We start from the raw sequence: 27,398 nt of genomic DNA, 5'->3' as shown, positions 1-27,398 counted from the left end.
TCTACACTCTAACCACTAGGCTACCCTGCCGCCTCTACACTCTAACCACTAGGCTACCTTCCGCCTCTACACTCTAACCACTAGGCTACCCTGCCGCCTCTACACTCTAACCACTAGGCTACCTGCCGCCTCTACACTCTAACCACTAGGCTACCTGCCACCTCTACACTCTAACCACTAGGCTACGCTGCCACCTCTACACTCTAACCACTAGGCTACCTGCCTCCTCTACACTCTAACCACTAGGCTACCATGCCGCCTCTACACTCTAACCACTAGGCTACACTGCCTCCTCTACACTCTAACCACTAGGCTACCCTGCCGCCTCTACACTCTAACCACTAGGCTACCCTGCCGCCTCTACACTCTAACCACTAGGCTACCTGCCTCCTCTACACTCTAACCACTAGGCTACCTGCCTCCTCTACACTCTAACCACTAGGCTACCTACCTCCTCTACACTCTAACCACTAGGCTACCCTGCTGCCTCCACACTCTAACCACTAGGCTACCCTGCCTCCTCTACACTCTAACCACTAGGCTACCCTGCCTCCTCTACACTCTAACCACTAGGCTACCTGCCTCCTCTACACTCTAACCACTAGGCTACCCTGCCACCTCTACACTCTAACCACTAGGCTACCCTGCCTCCTCTACACTCTAACCACTAGGCTACCTGCCTCCTCTACACTCTAACCACTAGGCTACCCTGCCGCCTCTACACTCTAACCACTAGGCTACCCTGCCTCCTCTACACTCTAACCACTAGGCTACCCTGCCTCCTCTACACTCTAACCACTAGGCTACCTGCCTCCTCTACACTCTAACCACTAGGCTACCTGCCTCCTCTACACTCTAACCACTAGGCTACCCTGCCGCCTCTACACTCTAACCACTAGGCTACCCTGCCTCCTCTACACTCTAACCACTAGGCTACCTGCCTCCTCTACACTCTAACCACTAGGCTACCCTGCCGCCTCTACACTCTAACCACTAGGCTACCCTGCCTCCTCTACACTCTAACCACTAGGCTACCTGCCTCCTCTACACTCTAACCACTAGGTTACCTGCCTCCTCTACACTCTAAGCACTAGTCTACCTGCTGCCTCTACGCTCTAACCACTAGGCTACCCTGCCGCCTCTACGCTCTAACCACTAGGCTATCTGCCACCTCTACACTCTAACCACTAGGCTACCTGCCTCCTCTACACTCTAACCACTAGGCTACCTATCTAACCACTAGGCTACCTGCCACCTCTACACTCTAACCACTAGGCTACCTGCCTCCTCTACACTCTAACCACTAGGCTACCTGCCTCCTCTACACTCTAACCACTAGGCTACCTGCCTCCTCTACACTCTAACCACTAGGCTACCTGCCTCCTCTACACTCTAACCACTAGGCTACCTGCCGCCTCTACACTCTAACCACTAGGCTACCCTGCCGCCTCTACACTCTAACCACTAGGCTACACTGCCGCCTCTACACTCTAACCACTAGGCTACCCTGCCGCCTCTACACTCTAACCACTAGGCTACCTGCCACCTCTACACTCTAACCACTAGGCTACCTGCCTCCTCTACACTCTAACCACTAGGCTACCTGCCTCCTCTACACTCTAACCACTAGGCTACCTGCCTCCTCTACACTCTAACCACTAGGCTACCTGCCTCCTCTACACTCTAACCACTAGGCTACCTGCCGCCTCTACACTCTAACCACTAGGCTACCCTGCCGCCTCTACACTCTAACCACTAGGCTACACTGCCGCCTCTACACTCTAACCACTAGGCTACCCTGCCGCCTCTACACTCTAACCACTAGGCTACCTGCCACCTCTACACTCTAACCACTAGGCTACCCTGCCGCCTCTACACTCTAACCACTAGGCTACCTGCCGCCTCTACACTCTAACCACTAGGCTACCCTGCCGCCTCTACACTCTAACCACTAGGCTACCCTGCCTCCTCTACACTCTAACCACTAGGCTACCCTGCCACCTCTACCTTCTAACCACTAGGCTACCCTGCCGCCTCTACACTCTAACCACTAGGCTACCTGCCGCCTCTACACTCTAACCACTAGGCTACCTGCCGCCTCTACACTCTAACCACTAGGCTACTCTGCCGCCTCTACACTCTAACCACTAGGCTACCTGCCTCCTCTACACTCTAACCACTAGGCTACGCTGCCGCCTCTACACTCTAACCACTAGGCTACCCGCCTCTACACTCTAACCACTAGGCTACGCTGCCGCCTCTACACTCTAACCACTAGGCTACCCTGCCGCCTCTACACTCTAACCACTAGGCTACCTGCCGCCTCTACACTCTAACCACTAGGCTACGCTGCCGCCTCTACACTCTAACCACTAGGCTACCCGCCTCTACACTCTAACCATTAGGCTACGCTGCCGCCTCTACACTCTAACCACTAGGCTACCCTGCCGCCTCTACACTCTAACCACTAGGCTACCCTGCCGCCTCTACACTCTAACCACTAGGCTACCTGCCGCCTCTACACTCTAACCACTAGGCTACGCTGCCTAACCCTCTACACTCTAACCACTAGGCTACCTGCCTCCTCTACACTCTAACCACTAGGCTACCTACCTCCTCTACACTCTAACCACTAGGCTACCCCACTAGGCTACCTGCCTCCTCTACACTCTAACCACTAGGCTACCCTGCCTCCTCTACACTCTAACCACTAGGCTACCTGCCTCCTCTACACTCTAACCACTAGGCTACCCTGCCGCCTCTACACTCTAACCACTAGGCTACCCTGCCTCCTCTACACTCTAACCACTAGGCTACCTGCCTCCTCTACACTCTAACCACTAGGCTACCTGCCTCCTCTACACTCTAACCACTAGGCTACCCTGCCGCCTCTACACTCTAACCACTAGGCTACCCTGCCTCCTCTACACTCTAACCACTAGGCTACCTGCCTCCTCTACACTCTAACCACTAGGCTACCTGCCTCCTCTACACTCCACTAGGCTACCTGCCTCCTCTACACTCTAACCACTAGGCTACCTGCCTCCTCTACACTCTAACCACTAGGCTACCTGCCTCCTCTACACTCTAACCACTAGGCTACCTGCCTCCTCTACACTCTAACCACTAGGCTACCTGCCTCCTCTACACTCTAACCACTAGGCTACCCTGCCTCCTCTACACTCTAACCACTAGGCTACCTGCCTCCTCTACACTCTAACCACTAGGCTACCTGCCTCTCTACACTCTAACCACTAGGCTACCTGCCTCCTCTACACTCTAACCACTAGGCTACCTGCCTCCTCTACACTCTAACCACTAGGCTACCTGCCTCCTCTACACTCTAACCACTAGGCTACCTGCCTCCTCTACACTCTAACCACTAGGCTACCCTGCCTCCTCTACACTCTAACCACTAGGCTACCTGCCTCCTCTACACTCTAACCACTAGGCTACCTGCCTCCTCTACACTCTAACCACTAGGCTACCTGCCGCCTCTACACTCTAACCACTAGGCTACCCTGCCGCCTCTACACTCTAACCACTAGGCTACACTGCCGCCTCTACACTCTAACCACTAGGCTACCCTGCCGCCTCTACACTCTAACCACTAGGCTACCTGCCACCTCTACACTCTAACCACTAGGCTACCCTGCCGCCTCTACACTCTAACCACTAGGCTACCTGCCGCCTCTACACTCTAACCACTAGGCTACCCTGCCGCCTCTACACTCTAACCACTAGGCTACCCTGCCTCCTCTAACCACTAGGCTACACTCTAACCACTAGGCTACCCTGCCACCTCTACCTTCTAACCACTAGGCTACCCTGCCGCCTCTACACTCTAACCACTAGGCTACCTGCCGCCTCTACACTCTAACCACTAGGCTACCTGCCGCCTCTACACTCTAACCACTAGGCTACTCTGCCGCCTCTACACTCTAACCACTAGGCTACCTGCCTCCTCTACACTCTAACCACTAGGCTACGCTGCCGCCTCTACACTCTAACCACTAGGCTACCCGCCTCTACACTCTAACCACTAGGCTACGCTGCCGCCTCTACACTCTAACCACTAGGCTACCCTGCCGCCTCTACACTCTAACCACTAGGCTACCTGCCGCCTCTACACTCTAACCACTAGGCTACGCTGCCGCCTCTACACTCTAGCCACTAGGCTACCCGCCTCTACACTCTAACCATTAGGCTACGCTGCCGCCTCTACACTCTAACCACTAGGCTACCCTGCCGCCTCTACACTCTAACCACTAGGCTACCCTGCCGCCTCTACACTCTAACCACTAGGCTACCTGCCGCCTCTACACTCTAACCACTAGGCTACGCTGCCGCCTCTACACTCTAACCACTAGGCTACCTGCCTCCTCTACACTCTAACCACTAGGCTACCTACCTCCTCTACACTCTAACCACTAGGCTACCCTGCCTCCTCTACACTCTAACCACTAGGCTACCCTGCCTCCTCTACACTCTAACCACTAGGCTACCTGCCTCCTCTACACTCTAACCACTAGGCTACCCTGCCGCCTCTACACTCTAACCACTAGGCTACCCTGCCTCCTCTACACTCTAACCACTAGGCTACCTGCCTCCTCTACACTCTAACCACTAGGCTACCTGCCTCCTCTACACTCTAACCACTAGGCTACCCTGCCGCCTCTACACTCTAACCACTAGGCTACCCTGCCTCCTCTACACTCTAACCACTAGGCTACCTGCCTCCTCTACACTCTAACCACTAGGCTACCTGCCTCCTCTACACTCCACTAGGCTACCTGCCTCCTCTACACTCTAACCACTAGGCTACCTGCCTCCTCTACACTCTAACCACTAGGCTACCTGCCTCCTCTACACTCTAACCACTAGGCTACCTGCCTCCTCTACACTCTAACCACTAGGCTACCTGCCTCCTCTACACTCTAACCACTAGGCTACCCTGCCTCCTCTACACTCTAACCACTAGGCTACCTGCCTCCTCTACACTCTAACCACTAGGCTACCTGCCTCCTCTACACTCTAACCACTAGGCTACCTGCCTCCTCTACACTCTAACCACTAGGCTACCTGCCTCCTCTACACTCTAACCACTAGGCTACCTGCCTCCTCTACACTCTAACCACTAGGCTACCCGCCTCTACACTCTAACCATTAGGCTACGCTGCCGCCTCTACACTCTAACCACTAGGCTACCCTGCCGCCTCTACACTCTAACCACTAGGCTACCCTGCCGCCTCTACACTCTAACCACTAGGCTACCTGCCGCCTCTACACTCTAACCACTAGGCTACGCTGCCGCCTCTACACTCTAACCACTAGGCTACCTGCCTCCTCTACACTCTAACCACTAGGCTACCTACCTCCTCTACACTCTAACCACTAGGCTACCCTGCCTCCTCTACACTCTAACCACTAGGCTACCCTGCCTCCTCTACACTCTAACCACTAGGCTACCTGCCTCCTCTACACTCTAACCACTAGGCTACCCTGCCGCCTCTACACTCTAACCACTAGGCTACCCTGCCTCCTCTACACTCTAACCACTAGGCTACCTGCCTCCTCTACACTCTAACCACTAGGCTACCTGCCTCCTCTACACTCTAACCACTAGGCTACCCTGCCGCCTCTACACTCTAACCACTAGGCTACCCTGCCTCCTCTACACTCTAACCACTAGGCTACCCTGCCTCCTCTACACTCTAACCACTAGGCTACCTGCCTCCTCTACACTCTAACCACTAGGCTACCTGCCTCCTCTACACTCCACTAAGCTACCTGCCTCCTCTACACTCTAACCACTAGGCTACCTGCCTCCTCTACACTCTAACCACTAGGCTACCTGCCTCCTCTACACTCTAACCACTAGGCTACCTGCCTCCTCTACACTCTAACCACTAGGCTACCTGCCTCCTCTACACTCTAACCACTAGGCTACCCTGCCTCCTCTACACTCTAACCACTAGGCTACCTGCCTCCTCTACACTCTAACCACTAGGCTACCTGCCTCCTCTACACTCCACTAGGCTACCTGCCTCCTCTACACTCTAACCACTAGGCTACCTGCCTCCTCTACACTCTAACCACTAGGCTACCTGCCTCCTCTACACTCTAACCACTAGGCTACCTGCCTCCTCTACACTCCACTAGGCTACCTGCCTCCTCTACACTCTAACCACTAGGCTACCTGCCTCCTCTACACTCTAACCACTAGGCTACCTGCCTCCTCTACACTCTAACCACTAGGCTACCCTGCCTCCTCTACACTCTAACCACTAGGCTACCTGCCTCCTCTACACTCTAACCACTAGGCTACCCTGCCTCCTCTACACTCTAACCACTAGGCTACCCTGCCGCCTCTACACTCTAACCACTAGGCTACCCTGCCTCCTCTACACTCTAACCACTAGGCTACCTGCCGCCCAGTTTGTGTCCCCTGCAGTCCGACCGTGTCTCGATGTTGGCAACTCATCTCTGCCTTGGTCAAACGTCTATGCTTTGAAGAGTAGGCTTTACCACTCGTTGTCAAGTCCATTTCGTCCGCGCCTCTGACAAGCGGTAATGATAACGGGGTGTAATGTCCGTTTTCTTGACATTTTGTTTTAATCACTGTGATAGGCTCAGGTGTTTACAGGTACTAATCCCCTACTATTTATTTGTTTTAATCACTGTGATAGGCTCAGGTGTTTACAGGTACTAATCCCCTACTATTTATTTACATTCACACCTGGTTTTATCCAAAACCGACAGTCATACGTGCGTACAGTTGATGTTTCGGGCGGACCCGGGAATCGAACACACTATCCTGCCATTGCAAGCGCTCCCTACCAGCCGAGCCTACAGTTCCTCTTACCTGGGGCGGGGCTTTTCCCCTGGGCCTCTGGGCACTGGAGGAAACGCTCCAGGGGGACATGGGAAGGGTGCTGGGTGAAGGGTAGTTCTCTGCAGTGGACAGAGGGGGCGCTATACAGTGCTGCTGCTGCTGCTGAGCCACAGGATCTGTCAGGGACACGATGGACACCTGGACACAAACAACATAACATAGCCAGATTGACAGCACATCCATTTCCTCTCAAAAGGCAATGTGTGAGGTTAGGTTACGAGTGTGTGTGTGTGTGTGTTTGTTTGTCTCACCTTCTGACAGAAGCTCACAGCTGCAGGAGGCCACCATGGAGAACTCTTTAGACGCCTGGCCGTTGGGACATGACGCCAGCTCAATGTCATCTCCACTGTCCCTGTGCCACACACACACACACACACACACACACACACACACACACACACACACACACACACACACACACACACACACACACACACACAGACACAGACACAGACACACACACACACAATGTATGTCTGTTTACGGCCGTCCAAAAAACACGCCGTGACTGAACAGACAAACTCACTGTACCAGAAGAACTCAGCGTGAAATAGTGTGGGGGGGGGGGGGCGATCTGTCAAAAACTCTCTTACAGGGTGATTCATTGACTATGAGCTGTTCCCTCCCTCCCTCCTTAGTGAACAGTAAATATTTATCCCTCCATTTACCCAGGGTCCATGCAGTCCTGGATGTCAGACACCCAGGAGTTTTTTTGCAGTTGTGAGAACAGAGTCGATGGTCTCAGGATATATTCACCTCCATTTTCCACCTGTGGAGAGAGAAACAGGAGAAGACAGGGTAATGTTGTGACCAAACCACAGAACAGTTACTGTTTGTGAGTCAGAGGAGAGCCAGACAGACTTCTGTTGTGAACACAGAACAAGAAAGAGAAGTAGGCAGTTAGTTTGGTTTTGTCGGGTCAGGTAGTTGTGTCTATAAGGTAATGTTGTGAGAGATAGAACATGGAGAAGACAGGGTAATGTTGTGAGAGAACAGAACAGGGAGAAGACAGGGTAATGTTGTGAGAATAGAACAGGGAGAAGACAGGGTAATGTTGTGAGAATAGAACAGGGAGAAGACAGGGTTGTGTTGTGAAAATAGAACAGGGAGAAGACAGGATAATGTTGTGAGAGAACAGAACAGGGAGAAGACAGGATAACGTTGTGAGAGAACAGAACAGAGAGAAGACAGGGTAATGTTGTGAGAGGTAGAACAGGGAGAAGACAGGGTTGTGTTGTGAGAAAACAGAACAGGGAGAAGACAGGGTAATGTTGTGAGAACAGAACAGGGAGAAGACAGGGTTGTGTTGTGAGAGAACAGAACAGAGAGAAGACAGGGTTGTGTTGTGAGAGAACAGAACAGGGAGAAGACAGGGTAATGTGAGAGAACAGAACAGGGAGAAGACAGGGTAATGTGAGAGAACAGAACAGGGAGAAGACAGGATAATGTTGTGAGAGAACAGAACAGAGAGAAGACAGGGTAATGTTGTGAGAGAACAGAACAGGGAGAAGACAGGGTGGTGTTGTGAGAGAACAGAACAGGGAGAAGACAGGGTAATGTGAGAGAACAGAACAGGGAGAAGACAGGATAATGTTGTGAGAGAACAGAACAGAGAGAAGACAGGGTAATGTTGTGAGAGAACAGAACAGGGAGAAGACAGGGTGGTGTTGTGAGAGAACAGAACAGGGAAGAACAGAAGACAGGGTAATGTGAGAGAACAGAACAGGGAGAAGACAGGGTAATGTTGTGAGAGAACAGAACAGGGAGAAGACAGGGTAATGTTGTGAGAATAGAACAGGGAGAAGACAGGGTAATGTTGTGAGAATAGAACAGGGAGAAGACAGGGTTGTGTTGTGAAAATAGAACAGGGAGAAGACAGGATAATGTTGTGAGAGAACAGAACAGGGAGAAGACAGGATAATGTTGTGAGAGAACAGAACAGGGAGAAGACAGGGTAATGTTGTGAGAGGTAGAACAGGAGAAGACAGGGTTGTGTTGTGAGAAAGAACAGAACAGGGAGAAGACAGAACAGGTTGTGTTGTGAGAGAACAGAACAGAGAGAAGACAGGGTAATGTTGTGAGAACAGAACAGGGAGAAGACAGGGTTGTGTTGAACAGAACAGAGAACAGAACAGGGAGAAGACAGGGTAATGTGAGAGAACAGAACAGGGAGAAGGGTACAGGGTAATGTGAGAGAACAGAACAGGGAGAAGACAGGATAATGTTGTGAGAGAACAGAACAGAGAGAACAGAAGACAGGGTAATGTTGTGAGAACAGAACAGAGAGAAGACAGGGTTGTGTTGTGAGAGAACAGAACAGGGACAGGAGAAGACAGGGTAATGTTGTGAGAGAACAGAACAGGGAGAAGACAGGGTGGTGTTGTGAGAGAACAGAACAGGGAGAAGACAGGTTGTGAAGAACAGGGTAATGTGTTGAGAACAGAACAGGAGAAGACAGGATAATGTTGTGAGAGAACAGAACAGAGAGAAGACAGGGTAATGTTGTGAGAACAGAACAGAACAGAACAGGGAGAAGACAGGGATAGGGTAATGGTGTTGTGAGAGAACAGAACAGGGAGAAGACAGGGTAATGTGAACAGAACAGAACAGAACAGGGAGAAGACAGGATAATGTTGTGAGAGAACAGAACAGAGAGAAGACAGGGTAATGATGTGAGAGAACAGAACAGGGAGAAGACAGGGTGGTGTTGTGAGAGAACAGAACAGGGAGAAGACAGGGTAATGTGAGAGAACAGAACAGGGAGAAGACAGGATAATGTTGTGAGAGAACAGAACAGAGAGAAGACAGGGTAATGATGTGAGAGAACAGAACAGGGAGAAGACAGGGTGGTGTTGTGAGAGAACAGAACAGGGAGAAGACAGGGTAATGTGAGAGAACAGAACAGGGAGAAGACAGGGTAATGTGAGAGAACAGAACAGGGAGAAGACAGGATAATGTTGTGAGAGAACAGAACAGAGAGAAGACAGGGTAATGGTGTGAGAGAACAGAACAGGGAGAAGACAGGGTGGTGTTGTGAGAGAACAGAACAGGGAGAAGACAGGGTAATGTGAGAGAACAGAACAGGGAGAAGACAGGATAATGTTGTGAGAGAACATAACAGAGAGAAGACGGTAATGTTGTGAGAGAACAGAACAGGGAGAAGACAGGGTGGTGTTGTGAGAGAACAGAACAGGGAGAAGACAGGGTAATGTTGTGAGAGAACAGAACAGGGAGAAGACAGGGTAATGTTGTGAGAGAACAGAACAGGGAGAAGACAGGGTAATGTTGTGAGAATAGAACAGGGAGAAGACAGGGTAATGTTGTGAGAATAGAACAGGGAGAAGACAGGGTTGTGTTGTGAAAATAGAACAGGGAGAAGACAGGATAATGTTGTGAGAGAACAGAACAGGGAGAAGACAGGATAATGTTGTGAGAGAACAGAACAGGGAGAAGACAGGGTAATGTTGTGAGAGAACAGAACAGGGAGAAGACAGGGTTGTGTTGTGAGAGAACAGAACAGAGAGAAGACAGGGTAATGTTGTGAGAACAGAACAGGGAGAAGACAGGGTTGTGTTGTGAGAGAACAGAACAGAGAGAAGACAGGGTAATGTTGTGAGAATAGAACAGGGAGAAGACAGGGTAATGTTGTGAGAATAGAACAGGGAGAAGACAGGGTTGTGTTGTGAAAATAGAACAGGGAGAAGACAGGATAATGTTGTGAGAGAACAGAACAGGGAGAAGACAGGATAACGTTGTGAGAGAACAGAACAGGGAGAAGACAGGGTAATGTTGTGAGAGGTAGAACAGGGAGAAGACAGGGTTGTGTTGTGAGAAAACAGAACAGGGAGAAGACAGGGTAATGTTGTGAGAGAACAGAACAGGGAGAAGACAGGGTTGTGTTGTGAGAGAACAGAACAGAGAGAAGACAGGGTAATGTTGTGAGAACAGAACAGGGAGAAGACAGGGTTGTGTTGTGAGAGAACAGAACAGAGAGAAGACAGGGTTGTGTTGTGAGAGAACAGAACAGGGAGAAGACAGGGTAATGTGAGAGAACAGAACAGGGAGAAGACAGGGTAATGTGAGAGAACAGAACAGGGAGAAGACAGGATAATGTTGTGAGAGAACAGAACAGAGAGAAGACGGTAATGTTGTGAGAGAACAGAACAGGGAGAAGACAGGGTGGTGTTGTGAGAGAACAGAACAGGGAGAAGACAGGGTAATGTGAGAGAACAGAACAGGGAGAAGACAGGGTAATGTTGTGAGAGAACAGAACAGGGAGAAGACAGGGTAATGTTGTGAGAATAGAACAGGGAGAAGACAGGGTAATGTTGTGAGAATAGAACAGGGAGAAGACAGGGTTGTGTTGTGAAAATAGAACAGGGAGAAGAGAGGATAATGTTGTGAGAGAACAGAACAGGGAGAAGACAGGATAATGTTGTGAGAGAAAAGAACAGGGAGAAGACAGGGTAATGTTGTGAGAGAACAGAACAGGGAGAAGACAGGGTTGTGTTGTGAGAGAACAGAACAGAGAGAAGACAGGGTAATGTTGTGAGAATAGAACAGGGAGAAGACAGGGTAATGTTGTGAGAATAGAACAGGGAGAAGACAGGGTTGTGTTGTGAAAATAGAACAGGGAGAAGACAGGATAATGTTGTGAGAGAACAGAACAGGGAGAAGACAGGATAACGTTGTGAGAGAACAGAACAGGGAGAAGACAGGGTAATGTTGTGAGAGGTAGAACAGGGAGAAGACAGGGTTGTGTTGTGAGAAAACAGAACAGGGAGAAGACAGGGTAATGTTGTGAGAGAACAGAACAGGGAGAAGACAGGGTAATGTTGTGAGAATAGAACAGGGAGAAGACAGGGTAATGTTGTGAGAATAGAACAGGGAGAAGACAGGGTTGTGTTGTGAGAGAACAGAACAGGGAGAAGACGGTAATGTTGTGAGAGAACAGAACAGGGAGAAGACAGGGTGGTGTTGTGAGAGAACAGAACAGGGAGAAGACAGGGTAATGTGAGAGAACAGAACAGGGAGAAGACAGGGTAATGTTGTGAGAGAACAGAACAGGGAGAAGACAGGGTAATGTTGTGAGAGAACAGAACAGGGAGAAGACAGGGTAGTGTTGTGAGAGAACAGAACAGGGAGAAGGGTGTTGTGTGCTGGTTTCTTACCCTTACCTTCAGGACGAAGGTGTTGTCTCTGTCAGGCATCTCCAGGGGCATGGTGGTCCTCACCTCCACGATGGCAGACAGAGGGATGCTCACCTTGGGCTTTGATGACTGTTGGACACACACACACACACACACACACACACACACACACACACAGACACAGACACAGACACAGACACAGACACAGACACACACACACACACACACACACACACACACACACACACACACACAAATCCTTTTAGATTTCAATTAAAAAGTGCTCTGTCTGTCTGTATGTGTGTGTGTGTATATGTGTGTGTGTGTGTGTGTGTGTGTGTGTGTGTGTGTGTGTGTGTGTGTGTGTGTGTGTGTGTGTGTGTGTGTAGGTATTGTTGTAGAGGTTTATCAGTTGATCTGACTGCTCTTCATCTTCATCTTCATCTCCCTGTAGGACTGACTAACTGTCCTGAGTCCTCCACTCAGCTCATCTCCCTGTGTGACTGACTAGCTGTCCTGAGTCCTCCACTCAGCTCATCTCCCTGTAGGACTGACTAGCTGTCCTGAGTCCTCCACTCCACTCATCTCCCTGTAGGACTGACTAGCTGTCCTGAGTCCTCCACTCAGCTCATCTCCCTGTAGGACTGACTAGCTGTCCTGAGTCCTCCACTCAGCTCATCTCCCTGTGTGACTGACTAGCTGTCCTGAGTCCTCCACTCAGCTCATCTCCCTGTAGGACTGACTAGCTGTCCTGAGTCCTCCACTCAGCTCATCTCCCTGTAGGACTGACTAGCTGTCCTGAGTCCTCCACTCAGCTCATCTCCCTGTAGGACTGACTAGCTGTCCTGAGTCCTCCACTCAGCTCATCTCATCTCCCTGTAGGACTTACTAGCTGTCCTGAGTCCTCCACTCAGCTCATCTCCCTGTACGACTGACTAGCTGTCCTGAGTCCTCCACTCAGCTCATCTCCCTGTAGGACTGACTAGCTGTCCTGAGTCCTCCACTCAGCTCATCTCCCTGTAGGACTTACTAGCTGTCCTGAGTCCTCCACTCAGCTCATCTCCCTGTAGGACTTACTAGCTGTCCTGAGTCCTCCACTCAGCTCATCTCCCTGTGTGACTGACTAGCTGTCCTGAGTCCTCCACTCAGCTCATCTCCCTGTACTGACTAGCTGTCCTGAGTCCTCCACTCAGCTCATCTCCCTGTACTGACTAGCTGTCCTGAGTCCTCCACTCAGCTCATCTCCCTGTAGGACTGACTAGCTGTCCTGAGTCCTCCACTCAGCTCATCTCCCTGTAGGACTTACTAGCTGTCCTGAGTCTTCCACTCCACTCAGTTCATCTCCCTGTAGGACTGACTAGCTGTACTGAGTCCTCCACTCCACTCATCTCCCTGTAGGACTGACTAGCTGTCCTGAGTCCTCCACTCAGCTCATCTCCCTGTAGGACTGACTAGCTGTCCTGAGTCCTCCACTCCACTCAGCTCATCTCCCTGTGTGACTGACTAGCTGTCCTGAGTCCTCCACTCAGCTCATCTCCCTGTGTGACTGACTAGCTGTCCTGAGTCCTCCACTCAGCTCATCTCCCTGTAGGACTGACTAGCTGTCCTGAGTCCTCCACTCAGCTCATCTCCCTGTGTGACTGACTAGCTGTCCTGAGTCCTCCACTCCACTCAGCTCATCTCCCTGTAGGACTGACTAGCTGTCCTGAGTCCTCCACTCAGCTCATCTCCCTGTAGGACTGACTAGCTGTCCTGAGTCCTCCACTCAGCTCATCTCCCTGTGTGACTGACTAGCTGTCCTGAGTCCTCCACTCAGCTCATCTCCCTGTAGGACTGACTAGCTGTCCTGAGTCCTCCACTCAGCTCATCTCCCTGTAGGACTGACTAGCTTTTCTGAGTCCTCCACTCAGCTCATCTCCCTGTAGGACTGACTAGCTGTCCTGAGTCCTCCACTCAGCTCATCTCCCTGTACAACTGACTAGATGTCCTGAGTCCTCCACTCAGCTCATCTCCCTGTAGGACTGACTAGCTGTCCTGAGTCCTCCACTCAGCTCATCTCATCTCCCTGTAGGACTTACTAGCTGTCCTGAGTCCTCCACTCAGCTCATCTCCCTGTACGACTGACTAGCTGTCCTGAGTCCTCCACTCAGCTCATCTCCCTGTAGGACTGACTAGCTGTCCTGAGTCCTCCACTCAGCTCATCTCCCTGTAGGACTTACTAGCTGTCCTGAGTCCTCCACTCAGCTCATCTCCCTGTAGGACTTACTAGCTGTCCTGAGTCCTCCACTCAGCTCATCTCCCTGTAGGACTTACTAGCTGTCCTGAGTCCTCCACTCAGCTCATCTCCCTGTGTGACTGACTAGCTGTCCTGAGTCCTCCACTCAGCTCATCTCCCTGTACTGACTAGCTGTCCTGAGTCCTCCATTCAGCTCATCTCCCTGTACTGACTAGCTGTCCTGAGTCCTCCACTCAGCTCATCTCCCTGTAGGACTGACTAGCTGTCCTGAGTCCTCCACTCAGCTCATCTCCCTGTAGGACTTACTAGCTGTCCTGAGTCTTCCACTCCACTCAGTTCATCTCCCTGTAGGACTGACTAGCTGTCCTGAGTCCTCCACTCCACTCATCTCCCTGTAGGACTGACTAGCTGTCCTGAGTCCTCCACTCAGCTCATCTCCCTGTAGGACTGACTAGCTGTCCTGAGTCCTCCACTCCACTCAGCTCATCTCCCTGTGTGACTGACTAGCTGTCCTGAGTCCTCCACTCAGCTCATCTCCCTGTGTGACTGACTAGCTGTCCTGAGTCCTCCACTCAGCTCATCTCCCTGTAGGACTGACTAGCTGTCCTGAGTCCTCCACTCAGCTCATCTCCCTGTGTGACTGACTAGCTGTCCTGAGTCCTCCACTCCACTCAGCTCATCTCCCTGTAGGACTGACTAGCTGTCCTGAGTCCTTCACTCAGCTCATCTCCCTGTAGGACTGACTAGCTGTCCTGAGTCCTCCACTCCACTCAGCTCATCTCCCTGTAGGACTGACTAGCTGTCCTGAGTCCTCCACTCAGCTCATCTCCCTGTAGGACTGACAAGCTGTCCTGAGTCCTCCACTCAGCTCATCTCCCTGTAGGACTTACTAGCTGTCCTGAGTCCCCCACTCCACTCAGTTCATCTCCCTGTAGGACTGACTAGCTGTCCTGAGACCTCCACTCCACTCATCTCCCTGTAGGACTGACTAGCTGTCCTGAGTCCTCCACTCAGCTCATCTCCCTGTAGGACTGACTAGCTGTCCTGAGTCCTCCACTCCACTCAGCTCATCTCCCTGTGTGACTGACTAGCTGTCCTGAGTCCTCCACTCAGCTCATCTCCCTGTGTGACTGACTAGCTGTCCTGAGTCCTCCACTCAGCTCATCTCCCTGTAGGACTGACTAGCTGTCCTGAGTCCTCCACTCAGCTCATCTCCCTGTGTGACTGACTAGCTGTCCTGAGTCCTCCACTCCACTCAGCTCATCTCCCTGTAGGACTGACTAGCTGTCCTGAGTCCTTCACTCAGCTCATCTCCCTGTAGGACTGACTAGCTGTCCTGAGTCCTCCACTCCACTCAGCTCATCTCCCTGTAGGACTGACTAGCTGTCCTGAGTCCTCCACTCAGCTCATCTCCCTGTAGGACTGACTCGCTGTCCTGAGTCCTCCACTCAGCTCATCTCCCTGTACGACTGACTAGCTGTCCTGAGTCCTCCACTCAGCTCATCTCCCTGTAGGACTGACTAGCTGTCCTGAGTCCTCCACTCAGCTCATCTCCCTGTGTGACTGACTAGCTGTCCTGAGTCCTCCACTCAGCTCATCTCCCTGTAGGACTGACTAGCTGTCCTGAGTCCTCCACTCAGCTCATCTCATCTCCCTGTAGGACTTACTAGCTGTCCTGAGTCCTCCACTCAGCTCATCTCCCTGTACGACTGACTAGCTGTCCTGAGTCCTCCACTCAGCTCATCTCCCTGTAGGACTGACTAGCTGTCCTGAGTCCTCCACTCAGCTCATCTCCCTGTAGGACTTACTAGCTGTCCTGAGTCCTCCACTCAGCTCATCTCCCTGTACTGACTAGCTGTCCTGAGTCCTCCACTCCACTCAGTTCATCTCCCTGTAGGACTGACTAGCTGTCCTGAGTCCTCCACTCAGCTCATCTCCCTGTACTGACTAGCTGTCCTGAGTCCTCCACTCCACTCATCTCCCTGTAGGACTGACTAGCTGTCCTGAGTCCTCCACTCAGCTCATCTCCCTGTAGGACTGACTAGCTGTCCTGAGTCCTCCACTCCACTCAGCTCATCTCCCTGTAGGACTGACTAGCTGTCCTGAGTCCTTCACTCAGCTCATCTCCCTGTAGGACTGACTAGCTGTCCTGAGTCCTCCACTCCACTCAGCTCATCTCCCTGTAGGACTGACTAGCTGTCCTGAGTCCTCCACTCAGCTCATCTCCCTGTAGGACTGACTAGCTGTCCTGAGTCCTCCACTCAGCTCATCTCCCTGTAGGACTTACTAGCTGTCCTGAGTCCCCCACTCCACTCAGTTCATCTCCCTGTAGGACTGACTAGCTGTCCTGAGTCCTCCACTCCACTCATCTCCCTGTAGGACTGACTAGCTGTCCTGAGTCCTCCACTCCACTCAGCTCATCTCCCTGTGTGACTGACTAGCTGTCCTGAGTCCTCCACTCAGCTCATCTCCCTGTGTGACTGACTAGCTGTCCTGAGTCCTCCACTCAGCTCATCTCCCTGTAGGACTGACTAGCTGTCCTGAGTCCTCCACTCAGCTCATCTCCCTGTGTGACTGACTAGCTGTCCTGAGTCCTCCACTCCACTCAGCTCATCTCCCTGTAGGACTGACTAGCTGTCCTGAGTCCTTCACTCAGCTCATCTCCCTGTAGGACTGACTAGCTGTCCTGAGTCCTCCACTCCACTCAGCTCATCTCCCTGTAGGACTGACTAGCTGTCCTGAGTCCTCCACTCAGCTCATCTCCCTGTAGGACTGACTAGCTGTCCTGAGTCCTCCACTCAGCTCATCTCCCTGTACAACTGACTAGCTGTCCTGAGTCCTCCACTCAGCTGATCTCCCTGTAGGACTGACTAGCTGTCCTGAGTCCTCCACTCAGCTCATCTCCCTGTACAACTGACTAGCTGTCCTGAGTCCTCCACTCAGCTCATCTCCCTGTAGGACTGACTAGCTGTCCTGAGTCCTCCACTCAGCTCATCTCATCTCCCTGTAGGACTTACTAGCTGTCCTGAGTCCTCCACTCCACTCAGCTCATCTCCCTGTAGGACTGACTAGCTGTCCTGAGTCCTCCACTCAGCTCATCTCCCTGTAGGACTGACTAGCTGTCCTGAGTCCTCCACTCAGCTCATCTCCCTGTAGGACTTACTAGCTGTCCTGAGTCCCCCACTCCACTCAGTTCATCTCCCTGTAGGACTGACTAGCTGTCCTGAGTCCTCCACTCCACTCATCTCCCTGTAGGACTGACTAGCTATCCTGAGTCCTCCACTCAGCTCATCTCCCTGTAGGACTGACTAGCTGTCCTGAGTCCTCCACTCCACTCAGCTCATCTCCCTGTGTGACTGACTAGCTGTCCTGAGTCCTCCACTCAGCTCATCTCCCTGTGTGACTGACTAGCTGTCCTGAGTCCTCCACTCAGCTCATCTCCCTGTAGGACTGACTAGCTGTCCTGAGTCCTCCACTCAGCTCATCTCCCTGTGTGACTGACTAGCTGTCCTGAGTCCTCCACTCCACTCAGCTCATCTCCCTGTAGGACTGACTAGCTGTCCTGAGTCCTTCCCTCAGCTCATCTCCCTGTAGGACTGACTAGCTGTCCTGAGTCCTCCACTCCACTCAGCTCATCTCCCTGTAGGACTGACTAGCTGTCCTGAGTCCTCAACTCAGCTCATCTCCCTGTAGGACTGACTAGCTGTCCTGAGTCCTCCACTCAGCTCATCTCCCTGTACAACTGACTAGCTGTCCTGAGTCCTCCACTCAGCTCATCTCCCTGTAGGACTGACTAGCTGTCCTGAGTCCTCCACTCAGCTCATCTCCCTGTACAACTGACTAGCTGTCCTGAGTCCTCCACTCAGCTCATCTCCCTGTAGGACTGACTAGCTGTCCTGAGTCCTCCACTCAGCTCATCTCATCTCCCTGTAGGACTTACTAGCTGTCCTGAGTCCTCCACTCAGCTCATCTCCCTGTACGACTGACTAGCTGTCCTGAGTCCTCCACTCAGCTCATCTCCCTGTAGGACTGACTAGCTGTCCTGAGTCCTCCACTCAGCTCATCTCCCTGTAGGACTTACTAGCTGTCCTGAGTCCTCCACTCAGCTCATCTCCCTGTACTGACTAGCTGTCCTGAGTCCTCCACTCCACTCAGTTCATCTCCCTGTAGGACTGACTAGCTGTCCTGAGTCCTCCACTCAGCTCATCTCCCTGTACTGACTAGCTGTCCTGAGTCCTCCACTCCACTCATCTCCCTGTAGGACTGACTAGCTGTCCTGAGTCCTCCACTCAGCTCATCTCCCTGTAGGACTGACTAGCTGTCCTGAGTCCTCCACTCAGCTCATCTCCCTGTAGGACTGACTAGCTGTCCTGAGTCCTCCACTCCACTCAGCTCATCTCCCTGTAGGACTGACTAGCTGTCCTGAGTCCTCCACTCAGCTCATCTCCCTGTACTGACTAGCTGTCCTGAGTCCTCCACTCAGCTCATCTCCCTGTACAACTGACTAGCTGTCCTGAGTCCTCCACTCAGCTCATCTCCCTGTAGGACTGACTAGCTGTCCTGAGTCCTCCACTCAGCTCATCTCCCTGTAGGACTGACTAGCTGTCCTGAGTCCTCCACTCAGCTCATCTCCCTGTAGGACTGACTAGCTGTCCTGAGTCCTCCACTCAGCTCATCTCCCTGTAGGACTGGCTAGCTGTCCTGAGTCCTCCACTCAGCTCATCTCCCTGTAGGACTGACTAGCTGTCCTGAGTCCTCCACTCAGCTCATCTCCCTGTAGGACTGACTAGCTGTCCTGAGTCCTCCACTCCACTCAGCTCATCTCTGGGGAAAGAATATCAAAGGTCACTTCCTGTATCTAAAGGGATATTTCCTGTTCTTCTTGCCCCACTGAGATCACATCCTTGGCAACAGTCAAGAAGAACCCGGCACCATTCAAAAACTGTACCTGAAAAATGGTTTGACTCATTTCATCTGACTGGGTTGATAAAATTACTATGGAGGAGACTTAGCTCCTCCTTCTCCACCCCGATACCTCTATGGGATAAGTCAACATCTCCAAAGAGGAGAGAAGGAAGCATTTTGACTGCAGCTATTGGTCCTCTGTCTGTTCGGCCTAGGCCTCTTTAGTCTTGTTATGAGACAGGCCTGCTGAACCAGTGTACTGTTTAACACAGTGTGTTCTCTCCTCCCATAGTCTGTCTGTCTGTCTGTCTGTCTGTCTGCCTGCCTGCCTGCCTGCCTGCCTGTCTGTCTGTCTGTCCTGCCTGCCTGCCTGCCTGCCTGCCTGCCTGTCTGTCTGTCTGTCTGTCTGTCTGTCTGTCTGTCTGTCTGTCTGTCTGCCTGCCTGCCTGCCTGCCTGCCTGCCTGTATGTCTGTCTGCCTGCCTGCCTCCCTGTCTCCCTGTCTGTCTGTCTGCCTCCCTGCCTGCCTGCCTGCCTGCCTGCCTCCCTGTCTGTCTGCCTGCCTGCCTGCCTGCCTGACTGCCTGCCTGCCTGTCTGCCTGTCTGCCTGTCTGTCTGTCTGTCTGCCTGCTGGGAGATAGATGGTGTGCTGACGAGGCATGAAGCAGAGGCAGGGTATCCGGACAAGCCCAGGCAAGGCAGAAGTGAGACTTTATGACTCAGACATTCAGTCTCACTGACACTGTTGACTCTACAGAGCTTTGGCTTTGTGAGAACCTGGACCTCATATCCTCTCATTGTAGAAGTGCTGATCTAGGATCTGTCCAAACAAAATGTCATTCATTCTGATCTAAAAGTCTAAACAGATGCCAGACCAGCACTCCTACTCTGAGAGGCTTTGTCGATACAGGGGCGGCAGGTAGCCTAGTGGTTAGAGGGGCGGCAGGTAGCCTAGTGGTTAGAGGGGCGGCAGGTAGCCTAGTGGTTAGAGGGGCGGCAGGTAACCTAGTGGTTTAGAGGGGCGGCAGGTAGTCTAGTGGTTAGAGGGGCGGCAGGTAGCCTAGTGGTTAGAGGGGCGGCAGGTAGCCTAGTGGTTAGAGGGGAGACCTGTCTGTCTGTCTGTCTGTCTGTCTGTCTGTCTGTCTGTCTGTCTGTCTGCCTACCTCTACCTCTACCTCTACCTCATAGATAGATAGATAGATAGATAGATAGATAGATAGATAGATAGATAGATAGATAGATAGATAGATAGATAGATAGATAGATAGATAGATAGATAGATAGATAGATAGATAGATAGATAGATAGATAGATAGATAGATAATCTATCTATCTACACCCACCTCCCGACCCCCATCTCTCCTTGGGGCCCTCTGGTATCAAGGCAGAGTCTTATTTTGTCACCTTAAGGTCAGAGTCAGTGATCATAGACATATACTGTGTGTGTGTGTGTGTGTGTGTGTGTCCACGTCCTTATACTGTAACTCTACCTTGGGTGGCACATAGAACTCCAATAGGAACTTGTCACCCCCTTCGTCCCTCCTGGTCTTCCTCAGCAGCAACCTACACTTCTGCCACTGAGGCACCCCTATACAGTTAGTATCATCAGCTACCATGTAACGCAGAGCCCCCTCTCTCTGAATCTCCAGCAGCTCAGCCTTGTGCCCCTGAGACCCCCTGGGAAGACGCAGTCTCTGGGACCATCTGTCCCCACCTGGCTCCCCTCCTCCGTTGACCCGTCTGACCCCTCCGGACCCCACCACGGGGTCTGGTTCAGGGGAGGCGCGCCGGTGCCAGATCTCCTTCACCCCGTCCACCACACACAGACTCATGTTCCTCAGAGAGAATCCCTTCTTGAAGCGGGCCTTGGGGTGTCCCACTGACACGTCCTCTGAGCTGCGTGACTGGCCCAGAGCAGAGGGCTTGTGGGCGGGCTGAGGGGTGCGGGAGGTGGCCATAGAGGAGGAACTACCTCCTCCTATCCCTTCTAGTCCTAAACCTCCACTGTCCATACTGTCCAGGGAGTCAGTGGAGGCGTCCTTGCGTCGTTGATAGAGGTCGTTGTGTCCGTAGGGCAAAGGGCAGCCCTGGATCCCCAGGAAGGGAACAATGCTGTATTTGGGGGGAGCGTTGGAGTCGTCGTCCCCTGGCAAGAGCGAGGCCTGGTGGTCCCTGGCCTGGGTGAAACACTCCAGGAAGTGTCTGGCGAAGTGCTGCGAGAAGCTGCTGTCGGCGCCCGGGGCGTCGTAGCACGGGTTCTCCGTCAGGAAGCGGCGGAACTTGTGGGCAAAGTCGGAGGCAGAGGCACGGGCATGGAGCTCGCAGAACTCTCTCCAGTCGGGCAGCGGGCATGAGGAGGAGAACTCCGGGCTGCCGGGCACCGCAGCTCCGTTCATCACTGGGCCATGCCAACCTGCCTGAGGGAGGTGACAGAAAGAAAGAGAGAGAGAGAGACATGTTAGAGAGGGGGGGGGGGGGGTTCTTTCATCACCAAGCCCTGCCAACATACTGTGTGTGTGTGTGTGTGTGTGTGTGTGTGTGTGTGTGTGTGTGTGTGTGTGTGTGTGTGTGTGTGTGTGTGTGTGTGTATGTGTGTGTGTGTGTGTGTGTGTGTGTGTGTGTGTGTGTGTGTGTGTGTGTGTGTGTGTGTGTCACCAATAGCAAGGAAAGAGACATTACAGTGAGAATGTGTGGGATCCTAGGATTTACAGAGGACAGCGCCAACAGAATAACAGTCTCTGTGTGTATGTGTGTATGTGTGTGTGTGTGTGTGTGTGTGTGTGTGTGTGTGTGTGTGTGTGTGTGTGCGTGTGTGGGAAAGCGTGTCGTGTGAACCACAGAAGATGTGGGAACGAAACAAGACTTCTGAGGCTGGGAGATTGTCAGCGTGTTTTGTCATTTCCCTAAATAGAGGCGACAGGCGACAGGCCCAAGTCCTTCTCTCTCTGTGGAAGAACGATCTCTCCCCACAGCCCTGCTACACTGACATACATCATCATCTAGTGGTGTAAAATATTTTAAGTAAAAATACTTTAAAGTACTTATTTAATCCGGGTTTTTTTGTGTATCTGCACTTTGCTATTTATATTTTAGACTACTTTTATTTTTTTTACTTCCCTACATTCCCATAGAAAATAATGTACTTTTTACTCCACACATTTTGCCTGACAAACAAGAGTTACATTTTGCTGAGCAGGACAGGAAATGGTCTAATTAACACGCTTATCAACCTGGGGGACTCACTAAACACACCTGCCTCTGACCTGGGGGATTCACTAAACACACCTGCCTCTGACCTGGGGGACTCACTAAACACACCTGCCTCTGACCTGGGGGACTCACTAAACACAGCTGCCTCTGACCTGGGGGACTCACTAAACACACCTGCCTCTGACCTGGGGGACTCACTAAACACACCTGCCTCTGACCTGGGGGACTCACTAAACACACCTGCCTCTGACCTGGGGGACTCACTAAACACACCTGCCTCTGACCTGGGGGACTCACTAAACACACCTGCCTCTGACCTGGGGGACTCACTAAACACACCTGCCTCTGACCTGGGGGACTCACTAAACACACCTGCCTCTGACCTGGGGGACTCACTAAACACACCTGCCTCTGACCTGGGGGACTCACTAAACACACACGCTTCGTTTGTTGGAATGTCGGAGCCTCTGGCTATCCGTAAATAAAATAAAAACATTTAAAAATGGTGCCGTCTGTTTTGCTTAATAAAAGGAATAAAAATTATTCATACTTTTACTTTTGATACTTAAGTATATTTTAGTAATTACTTTTACTTTTTGATACGTAAGTATATTTAAAACCAAATACTTTTAGACTTTTACTCAAGTAGTATTTTATACTGGGTGACTTAAGGTATCTTTACTTTTACTACAGTTTGAGTTTTGGCTACTTTTTCCACCAATCACATGGCTCGTACCAGATGACATCATCTGTGGTGAAGAGGTAGTTGACCAAGGACATGACTAAAGCCAGACGGAATCTGGAGAAAATGATTTCCTTTTAAATCATTTAAAAAAAAAAAAAAAAAATCCTGCTGTGTTCATCGAATCAAAAATAAATCTGTATCCATTTACGTTTTGTAGCAGTGTTTGGTCTGGACTCGAGCGCAACAATCCAATTGAAGAGGAATTTAGAAAAGTTATAAAGAACTATCCATTTGTCAGCTAGAAATCTATAATTCCTCCTGAGTTCTACCTCCCTCTTTTTCCTCTGCCTGTAGGCAGCCTGCATGAGTTGTTATCCCTGTAAATCAATGTGACAGTGGCCGCCTTGTTCCCCCTCTCTTAAGGAAGACACTCATCCCTCTCTCATCCTTCCATCTCTCTCTGCCTCACTGGAAGTATGACTCAGCCCTATCCCTCCCTCCCTCCCTAACTCCTTAACTCCCTCCTTCCCTCTTTCCTATCTCTCCCTTCCTCCCTCCCTCCATCCCTCCCTCCCTAACTTCCTCCTTCCCTCCCTCCCACCCTCCTTCCCTAATTCCCTCCTTCCTTCCCTCCCTCCCTCCCTCCCTCCCTCTTCCTCTCCCTCCCTTCCTTCCTCCCTAACTCCCTCCTTCCCTCCCAGGCCCAGGCTGAGCCACATCGGATCACAAACCCATCTCTCCAGGTAGCCTAGCGGTTAAGCCCGTTTGGCCCAGTTTTTTATTTATTTTTACTTCACCTTTATTTAACCAGGTAGGCTAGTTGAGAACACCTTTATTTAACCAGGTAGGCTAGTTGAGAACACCTTTATTTAACCAGGTAGGCTAGTTGAGAACAAGTTCTCATTTGCAACTGCGACCTGGCCAAGATAAAGCATAGCAGTGTGAACAGACAACACAGAGTTACACATGGAGTAAACAATTAACAAGTCAATAATACAGTAGAAAAAAGGAGAGTCTATATACATTGTGTGCAAAAGGCATGAGGTAGGCGAATAATTACAATTTTGCAGATTAACACTGGAGTGATAAATGATCAGATGGTCATGTACAGGTAGAGATATTGGTGTGCAAAAGAGCAGAAAAGTAAATAAATAAAAACAGTATGGGGATGAGGTAGGTAAAAATGGGTGGGCTATTTACCGATAGACTATGTACAGCGGCAGCGATCGGTTAGCTGCTCAGATAGCAGATGTTTGAAGTTGGTGAGGGAGATAAAAGTCTCCAACTTCAGCGATTTTTGCAATTCGTTCCAGCCACAGGCAGCAGAGAACTGGAACGAAAGGCGGCCAAATGAGGTGTTGGCTTTAGGGATGATCAGTGAGATACACTTGCTGGAGCGCGTGTTACGGGTGGGTGTTGCCATCGTGACCAGTGAACTGAGATAAGGCGGAGCTTTACCTAGCATGGACTTGTAGATGACCTGGAGCCAGTGGGTCTGGCGATGAATATGTAGCGAGGGCCAGCCGACTAGAGCATACAGGTCGCAGTGGTGGGTGGAATAAGGTGCTTTAGTGACAAAACGGATGGCACTGTGATAAACTGCATCCAGTTTGCTGAGTAGAGTGTTGGAAGCAATTTTGTAGATGACATTGCCGAAGTCGAGGATCGGTAGGATAGTCAGTTTTACTAGGGTAAGTTTGGCGGCGTGAGTGAAGGAGGCTTTGTTGCGGAATAGAAAGCCGACTCTTGATTTGATTTTCGATTGGAGATGTTTGATATGAGTCTGGAAGGAGAGTTTACAGTCTAGCCAGACACCTAGGTACTTATAGATGTCCACATATTCAAGGTCGGAACCATCCAGGGTGGTGATGCTGGTCAGGCGTGCGGGTGCAGGCAGCGAACGGTTGAAAAGCATGCATTTGGTTTTACTAGCGTTTAAGAGCAGTTGGAGGCCACGGAAGGAGTGTTGTATGGCATTGAAGCTCGTTTGGAGGTTAGAGTAACCGAAAGGTTCAAATCCACAGTCGTGGTCAAAAGTTTTGAGAATGACAAATATTAATTTCCACAAAGTTTTCTGCTTCAGTGTCTTTAGATATTTTTGTCAGATGTTACTATGGAATACTGAAGTATAATTACAAGCATTTCATAAGTGTCAAAGGCTTTTATTGACAATTACATGAAGTTGATGCAAAGAGTCAATATTTGCAGTGTTGCCCTTCTTTTTCAAGACCTCTGCAATCCGCCCTGGTACACTGTCATTTAACTTCTGGGCCCTTCTTTTTCAAGACCTCTGCAATCCGCCCTGGTACACTGTCATTTAACTTCTGGGCCCTTCTTTTTCAAGACCTCTGCAATCTGCCCTGGTACGCTGTCATTTAACTTCTGGGCCACATCCTGACTGATGGTAGCACGTTCTTGCATAATCAATGCTTGGAGTTTGTCAGAATTTGTTGGTTTTTGTTTGTCCATCCGCCTCTTGAGGATTGACCACAAGTTCTCAATGGGATTAAGGTCTGGGGAGTTTCCTGGCCATGGATCCAAAATATCGATGTTTTGTTCCCCGAGCCACTTAGTTATCACTTTGCCGTATGGCAAGGTGCTCCATCATGCTGGAAAAGGCATTGTTCGTCACCAAACTGTTCCTGGATGGTTGGGAGAAGTTGCTCTCGGAGGATGTGTTGGTACCATTCTTTGTTCATGGCTGTGTTCTTAGGCAAAATTGTGAGTGAGCCCACACCCTTCGCTGAGAAACAACCCCACACATGAATGGTCTCAGGATGCTTTACTGTTGGCATGACACAGGACTGATGGTAGCGCTCACCTTGTCTTCTCCGGACAAGCTTTTTTCCGGATGCCTCAAACAATCGGAAAGGGGATTCATCAGAGAAAATTACTTTACCCCAGTCCTCAGTAGTCCAATCCCTGTACCTTTTGCAGAATATCAGTCTGTCCCTGATGTTTTTCCTGGAGAGAAGTGGCTTCTTTGCTGCCCTTCTTGACACCAGACCATCCTCCAAAAGTCTTTGCCTCACTGTGCGTGCAGATGCACTCACACCTGCCTGCTGCCATTCCTGAGCGAGCTCTGTACTGGTGGTGCCCCGATCCCGCAGCTGAATCAACTTTAGGAGACGGTCCTGGCGCTTGCTGGACTTTCTTGGGCGCCCTGAAGCTTTCTTCACAACAATTGAACCGCTCTCCTTGAAGTTCTTGATGATCCAATAAATGGTTGATTTAGGTCCAATCTTACTGGCAGCAATATCCTTGCCTGTGAAGCCCTTTTTGTGCAAAGCAATGATGACGGCACGTGTTTCCTTGCAGGTAACCATGGTTGACAGGGGAAGAACAATGATTCCATGCACCACCCTCCTTTTGAAGCTTCCAGTCTGTTATTCCAACTCAATCAGCATGACAGAGTGAACTCCAGCCTTGTCCTGGTCAACACTCACACCTGTGTTAATGAGAGAATCACTGACATGATGTCAGCTGGTCCTTTTGTGGCAGGGCTGAAATGCAGTGGAAATGTTTTTTGGGGATTCAGTTCATTTGCATGGCAAAGAGGGACTTTGCAATTAATTGTAATTCATCTGATCACTCTTCATAACATTCTGGAGTATATGCATATTGCCATCATACAAACTGAGGCAGCAATTAATATTTGTGTCATTCTCAAAACTTTTGGCCACGACTGTAGTGTCCAAAACGTCTTTCAAGCTGTCAGGAATTTCCTTGGCAGCAAGAGCCTCTCGGTGGATGCTGCAGTGTACCCAATTGGTGTCGGGAGTCTCCCTGTCATGGATCTTGTGCCATCAGTACAGATACCAACATATCTTGTCCACCAAAGTCCATTTGATGTCACAAAGTTGTCCAGTACTCTGGTCTGTACTGAGGGGGCTCTATTCAGACTGAAGGTAGAGGTCTGTACTGAGGGGGCTCTATGCAGACTGAAGCTAGAGGTCTGTACTGAGGGGGCTCTATGCAGACTGAAGGTAGAAGTCTGTACTGAGGGGGCTCTATGCAGACTGAAAGTGGAGATTTTGACCCACTGGTTTTGGGGTAATTTTGTTATTAAGTGCTGCTTGTAATTTGTGTTGGATTTGAGCAGTTCTGATTTCTGATTTCTTCCCACAAAGTTACACTTACAATCCAGGTGGAGAGAGGAGCCGTACACACACAGTTCCACTCCAGGTGGAGAGAGGAGCCGTACACACACAGTTCCACTTACAATCCAGGTGGAGAGAGGAGCCGTACACACACAGTTCCACTTACAATCCAGGTGGAGAGAGGAGCCGTACACACACAGTTCCACTCCAGGTGGAGA

This window comes from Oncorhynchus nerka, linkage group LG14, assembly GCF_034236695.1.
Source record: "Oncorhynchus nerka isolate Pitt River linkage group LG14, Oner_Uvic_2.0, whole genome shotgun sequence".
In the NCBI taxonomy this organism is placed as follows: Eukaryota; Metazoa; Chordata; class Actinopteri; order Salmoniformes; family Salmonidae; genus Oncorhynchus; species Oncorhynchus nerka.
Note: the sequence above shows the minus strand (reverse complement) of the source record.